Source organism: Carlito syrichta, unplaced genomic scaffold, assembly GCF_000164805.1.
Source record: "Carlito syrichta isolate Samal-C Ts95f unplaced genomic scaffold, Tarsius_syrichta-2.0.1 Scaffold154501, whole genome shotgun sequence".
NCBI lineage: Eukaryota > Metazoa > Chordata > Mammalia > Primates > Tarsiidae > Carlito > Carlito syrichta.
The window spans coordinates 612,508-620,085 of NW_007098597.1; the positions used below are offsets into that span (position 1 = coordinate 612,508).

The 7,578-nt window shown below is 38.3% G+C and overlaps 1 pseudogene; it reads right to left on the reverse strand.

The window, feature by feature from the left end:
- Nucleotides 1-2,699: 2,699 nt before the first annotated feature.
- LOC103252322 lies at nt 2,700-3,169 on the reverse strand (annotated as a pseudogene).
- Between the last annotated feature and the right edge of the window lie 4,409 nt (nt 3,170-7,578).

Genomic DNA, 7,578 nt, shown 5'->3' on the forward strand with positions numbered 1-7,578 from the left:
GCCAAATGTTGAATTGTTGTTTCGTGATGTATGGATAATTTCCTCTTTTTCTCAAGCTTTGCCCAAGTGCATGGGTTTTCCCCACAATTTAATTCTTAAATCCGTGAATATGGAATGCCCGACACTTCCATGTCTGCTTGAGATGAAAGACATCTACTTCTCATTTAAGGAATCAACTAAAAATGACATATAAATGCAAAGCATTAATTGTCTACTGAGTAAAGTGGTCTGGTTTTCAGTAGACAGAGATCTAGTTGTTTCGATTTGGATGTAGCTAAATAAGAGATTCAAGTCATGAAGACAAGTTCTGTTATTGCTATAGTCATAGGAATACCGATCATTTGAAGTGATCAAACTAGGTAATTAGAGCCAGGAGCACTTTTAAGCATGGTTGTTAGGAAGACTTCAATATTCTTAACTCTGAAAGCATCTTAATATTTATTAATGAATAATCAATCACTTTCAAAATAGGTCAACGCTTTGGACTAACAGGGACCTTTTGTGACTTCTCCAAATAAATGTTAAACGTTTAAAGTATAAATGTCCAACCTTTATTTTTTTAAAAACACAGATGGCATTAGTCATTTTGTTATTTTAATTAAAACTGTGGAATTTGGGAGAAGGAACAGGGTTTGAGGGTGGGAATGAAGAGCGAGGTAAGAAATGTTCCTTTGAAATTACCTTCATATATTTGACTAAAGAATTCTAACCCATCCCCATCATAATTAAAGTGAAAGATCACAAATTTGCCAACTTTTGGTGGTTTGGAATTGTTTTTATAACAGGATAATGGAACACGATATCTGCAAAACAAAAGAGTAAAGAGGGAGAAATTCTCCAACCTCTCAATGAAGTACTTTTAGAGCAGACCTCAAGTTCTATTCATTACTAACCTGCTGTCGCTAGATTCAGGGATTCTAACCCCAGGACAACTTTTAACCTTCCACAAAATTTGCTTTGGGTTACACTTTAGTAATATTCTTCTCTTGACTTACATTAAGGGACACTATGTATGTACATACAAACACCCTCCTATCTAAAAAAGTCTTAGCTTAGAACCTAAGGGCAAATCAACACCAAGTTGTATTTTCTCCTAAGCAAGTCACATTTCAGCAGCAGTTTGGCTTCGGCACAAACAATCAAGCTTCAGCTATCCACCACAGTCACAGGTTGGGCCAAGCCGTATGATTATCAGAGAATATGAAGATAAAGCAAGCTTTGAAAATGTGACCTACTGAACTTTTTGCCTATGCCCCAAACTACTGCTGCAATAAAGCAAGCACTTCTGGATAATTAAAGAGTTAGGAAGGCAATTTCACCAGAATTGTTAGTAAAATGTTCTATCTCTTAACCATAAACCCCTGCAAAGAAAGACCCTTGGCCTGGGTATTGTCAGATGGTACTGAATTTGTCTTTACAGTAAAAAGAAATTATCATCAATATAAATTAATATTCCTAGTCCACAGTCTGAAACTTGAGAATTTCTTTCTTTTCTTTTTTTTTTTTTTTAAATTTAGGGATTTAGAAAAGAGGCACCATTCAAAGAGCGTTTGGAATTTTCTTTTGTTTGTCTAACCCAAGCTCTATTCCTGTGTCTATGCAGCAGTGCAATGGCGCATGTCTTACCACTTCATATTAGAAATTTATAGCATATGTTTTCAAATTATTTACTGGTATACATAAATATTAATTAAATGGATGATTTCTTTTAAGATTAGACTTAATTGCAATGTAACATAAATCTTGGCCAAATAAATATCTTCGGACATTTATGGCAGATTCAGCCCCATAGGCTATGTTTTCTTGAACTCTGTTATGTGGGATTGCAGCATCTGCTTACTATCAAGAGGCAGAAGAATGCATCTTATGGTGAGCGTTGCCTGCAGGGAGAACTAGAAAAAAAGAACCTTAATTTTTCAACAACCATTCTTTTAAACCTTAAATTAGCAGCACTTTCACAATGAATGGTCTGGTTTTACAATGAGAACATAGACCTAGGGAAACTATTTCCTTTATAACCCCTTACAAGTAGACAATTGCTCTGTTAAGAGGTAATTTTAGTGGTGGAATGTACTAGATATCTCTTCAACCAAGCCAAAACTGATTTAAAGAATCTTGAAATTTCCACATTTCTTCAAACATTTTATTCCTGGGATCTAAATACTGTTTTACAGATTTTTATACAAAAACAAACAAAACCTGTTGATTTTGCTCTTTCAGAAACAAACCAAATAAAGGTTCTCCTATCTGAAAAAGTGTTAGCTCAGAAACTAATTAGCAGGAGGCTGATCTTCGGTGGGCTTCTGAGCAAGTGTAGGAATATAATTAAGCATTCAGGATGCCATCATCTGGCAAGCAGAGCTTTGGTTCAGTTCATTACTTATTCCAGTTGCTGGAGGTAGGGAATCTAATCCTAGAACAACTGGAGTCAGGGATTCTAATCCTAGGACAACTTTTAACCTCCCACAAATCTTGCTTGCTGTGGGTTTCACTTTGGCAATAGTCATCTCCCCACTTACATTAAGGGATGCTATGTACACACATGTACCACTCACTAGTTCATTTTGGGGAGAAGGCTGTAGTTTTCAAAAATATTGTTAATTACATTACGAATAATTTTTTCTTTTTCTTTTCTTTCTTTTCTTTTTTGCAGTTTTTATGGTTTTATTTAAACACAAAACATGCAACGAGCTATTCATCTATTCATCTTCACTGCACAGCCTGGCATTAGGATGAGTGACTCTGATGGCCAGCTGGCCTGTTCTTTCTACAATGGCTTTGCGGTTCTTGGAGGAAACGTTGTGAGCAATCTCAGCACAATAAGGTTTGTGGCACACCAGTAGCACTTCCAGCTCCTCGGCATTGTGGACCAGAAACTTCCGGAAGCTACGGGACAGCATGTGCTTTGTTTTCTTGTTGCTCCTGTAACCAATGTTGGTCATCAAGATCTGGCGCTTGAATCTTCTATGCACCCTGTTGTCAATACCTCTGGGCCTCCGCCAGTCACGCTTCACCTTGACATATCGGTCGGACCGGTGCGTATGAACTTCTCAGTCCTCTTTTTAACCATCTTGGGCTTCACCAGGGGTCTGAGGGCAGCCAGGATGCCAGGTAGGAGATGGCTGCCACCTCGGTAGGCAGCGCCGAGGGAGAGAGGGGCAGGTGGCATGCAAGGGCTGATGGGACGTAACCACTGGACGAATGTTTTAAAACGAATATTTGTAACACATATAGTATGTCACCACTTTTCCCACATTGCCTCATTTAAACCTCCCAACAATCCTGTGAGGAGAGTACTTTTGTTTTCATTTTGCCCATTGAAAACAAAATTTTAGACAGGTTCAGTAACTTGCCCAAGATCAGAAGCTAGTAAACCAAAAAACCAAGAATCGAACCAGGTCTATCCAATACTAAAAACCAGTTATCCAGCAAATGAGCCCCTCATGGGAACACTATCGCAGGTGGTCACCCAAGGAGACTTCTGATTTCTCCAGCAGGCAGCATGCTCTTCCTTATGGATGGAGACCACATAACCTACGATGGTTCCCTTACGACTTTGGCCACCACTAAGCTCTTCTTTTTCTTCTTCTTCTTCTTTTTTTTAAGAGAGAAAAGTACAAACTAGAAAGTTTTTAAACTAACAAAATTCTATCACCCAGAAATTCCTGAAAATCAGCTCCTTCTGAAGATTAAGATAACTGACAATATGCAATGTTGGTGAGAGAGAAATAAGACACACATATGCATATCCTGCTAGTGCGGGAGAAAATGGGGCAGTCTTTCTGGAAAGCCTTCTGGCAACTAACTGAAGAGTTTTTAAAAATATCTGGTCCTTTGACTGCAATATTACTCTAAGGAGCTTGCCTTGTTACATCATCAGGAAAAGGAAGAGAAATTTATAATTTTTGTTATTTTACACACGTATAGACAATATATTCTACTGTGATCATCGGTCCTCATGTTTTTATAAAAGGATAAAAGAGAAAAATAGAAAAAATGTAAACACCTAAAATTAGAAAAATTTAAAAATTGTGATATATACAATCACATTCCTTTAAAAATCTAAATTGCTTATGGTATAATTTAAGTTTTAAAATGCCAGATGTAATAATAATTATTATTTAATTTTAACCAGGTGAAGTGGAGACCAAAGGATTTTAACCAGGTGAAATGGAGACCAAATTTTATCTGTACGATGTCCACATATGTACCTAACCCTGAATTGTACCCCACATCTTTAAAATAAAATTAAAAAATTAAAAATAAATTACTTACTGTAATAATAGATGATATCATCATATTAATATTCAATATTTAGGTACCATTGCTGTTATTGATATAGTAAGTACATGTCCATCAAATACTAATATAATATGGATATCAAATGTTTTTATGTATATGTTTATATTAATATACTGATTACATAAATTGATATATTGATAAAATATTAATATGTTGGTATTATATTCACATTAATAATAGCTAACAATTAATTGAGCTTTTCCCTCTATGCCAGGCTCTGTGGTAATTTCTTCTATGGATTCTTCTTTTTTTACCCCAGATCTTCCTCTATCACTGATGCACAGCTCACCGCAGCCTCGAACTCCCAGGCTCAAGCAAGTCTCCTGCCTCAGTCTCCCAAATAGCTAGACTACAGGTACACACCCCATACCACCCCTCGTTTTATATTTTGTAGAAACAGGATCTCGCTGTGTTGCCTGAGCTGGTCTTGAACTCCTGGCCTCAAGTGTTCCTCCTGCCTCGCCCTCCCAAATTACCAGGATCATAGTCATGAGCCACATGCCCAGCATGGATCTTTTCATTTTATCTTCCTAACAATACAACAAGATAAGCTGTCTTATTTCTTTTTTAAAAGCTGTTTAAACTATTTTGAAATAATTTGCAATAGGAAACTTGCAAGAGTACTATAAATAACTCATCAATATCCTTTGCTTGTATTAACAATTTGCCACATTTGCATTGTCTGCCTTTTTCTCTCTGTCTCCCTGTTTCTACTGTTTCTGCCTCTGTCCTTCTAGTTTTCCACACACACACACACACACACCCCCACACACACACATTTTCTGAACGACTTGGATAAGTTGCATATAGCTTGCCCCTTTATCCCTAAATACTTTACAGTGTGCTTCCTTAGAACAAAGGCATTCTGTTGTCTAACCACAGTACAATGATTAAAGTCAGAAAATTTCACACTTATATACTAATATTCTATGCTGTATTGTCCCAATAATGTCCTTCATAGCAAATTTTTTTCAGATCCAGGATTCAAAACAGGATTACTTATTGCATTCAGATATTATATATCTTTTTTTTTTTTTTTTTGAGTTGGAGTCTTACTCTGTCACCCAGGCTGGAGTGCAGTGGCCGCTCCCGGTCACCGCAGCCTCGACCTGCTTGGTTCCAGTGATCCTTCCGCCTCAGCCTTCCAAGTAGCTGGAACTACAGGCGCACGCTACCACGCCCAGCTGATTTTTGATTTATTGTAGAGATGAGGTCTCGCCAAGTTGCCCAGGCGGGTCTTGAACCCGCAGACTCAGGCAATCCTACTCACTTCAGCCTCCCAAGGCACGGGATTACAGGCTGAGCCACCGAGCCCAGCTGTTGTTATATATCTTTAGTCCCCTTTAATAGGAAACAATTCCTCAGCTTTTGTTTTTAATGCCGTTACCATTTTTAACATGCATGAGCCATACATTTTGTAGATTTCTCCTTGATTTGTGTTTGTCTTCATTTTTGGCAAGAACACTACATATGTGATGTGTTTGTCTCAGTGCATCACATCAGGAGGATCATGATGCCGATTCGTCCCATTACTGGTGATGTTAAACATGACTAAAGCCATCAGGTGACGTCAGCTGAGTCTGCTCATGGCAAAGTTACCTTTTTTCTTATTCTTTAAGAATATGTAGTCCGGACTTGATGGCTCAACCTGTAATCCCAGTACTTTGGGAGGCTGAGGTGAGTGGATTGCCTGTGCCCGTGGGTTCGAGACCTTCCCAGGCAACTTGGTGAGACCTCATCGCTACAATAAATCAAAAATTAGCCACGCATGGTAGTGCACTCCTGTAGTTCTGGCTACTTGGAAGGCTGAGGTGGGAGGATCGCCAGAGCCCAGGAGGTCGAGGCTGCGGTGGCCAGGAGCGTGCCACTGCACTGCAGTCTGGGTGACAGAGTGAGACTCCAACTCAAACAAACAAACAAAAAAGGAATATGTGTATGTGTTTTACCTCATCAAACTTTTACCTACTAACATAATATTTATAAATACTTGACTGAATCAGTTATTATTATATTTGCAATTTGGCGATCTTTTAACCCCATCAGTCCTGGCTTTCTCCTACAAGGAAGAGTTTTTTTTTCTTTTACTTATTTTTTTGTTTGTTTGTTATCACTACGGATTCACAATTTCTATTTTATTCAAAGAGTTACAATCCCTTATTATCATTATTTTCTCTCCTTTATGGGTCCTGTGATGGTTAATCTTCTGTGTCAATTTAACTGAACTGCAGGGTACCCGGCTATTTGGTCAAACATTATTCTGAATGTTTCCCTGACAGTGTTTTTGGATGAGATCAACATTTAAATTAGAAAACTGAGTAAAGTGGATTTCCCTTTATAATGTGGTTCTCACTCAGTCAGTTAAAGGCTTAAATAGAACAAAAAAAGCTAATTCTCCTCCATGAAATAATGATTCCTGCCTGATGGCCTTTGAACTGAGACATCAATTTCCCTGCCCTTGGACTCTGAGACATTGGCTCTTCCTAGGTCCGGACCCTGTTAGCCTTTGGACTGGGACAGCACCATTGCTTCTTCTGTTCGCTGACCTTCAGATTCAGACTGGACTACACAATCAGTTCTCCTGGGTCTCCAGCTTGCCAGCTCACCCTACAGATCTTGAGATTTGCCAGGCTTCAGTATCACGTGAGCCTACTTGACAGAATAAATCTCTTTTTCTATGCCATCTATTCTATTGACTATCTTTCCCTGGAGAATTCTCACTAATACCAATGCCTATTACTTTTCAAGTAGATCTTTGCATTTTAGCCAAGAAAGCGCTAAAGGCTCATCTGGGTTTTTCTTCTTCTGGCCCTGGAATCAGTCATGAGTTCAAGCATCCCTAGCTATTTTCAATGGGGTATGATATTTAAAAACAAAGGTCTGTTATTGTTGTTGTTGTTTTGTTGTTGGCTTCTCAGTCTTTTCAGTGGGCAGTTGTTAAGAAATGTGTGGTGTGCTCTGTGGAAAACAGTTTGGCGATTCCTAAAGGATCTAAAAATCGTCCTTCCATATGACCCCACAATCCCCCTACTGGAAATATACTTGGAGGAACTCAATCACTCTATGAAAAAGGTATCTGCACACACATGTTTATCGCAGCATTATTTACAATAGCAAAACCATGGACCCAGCCGTGCTGCCCATCGAAAGAGGACTGGATTAAAAAAAAAAATACAGAACATATACATGATGGAATATTATGCAGCTATAAATAAGGGTAAAATTATGAATTTTGCAGTGACTTGGATGAACTTAGAGGTTATAACACTGAGTGATCTA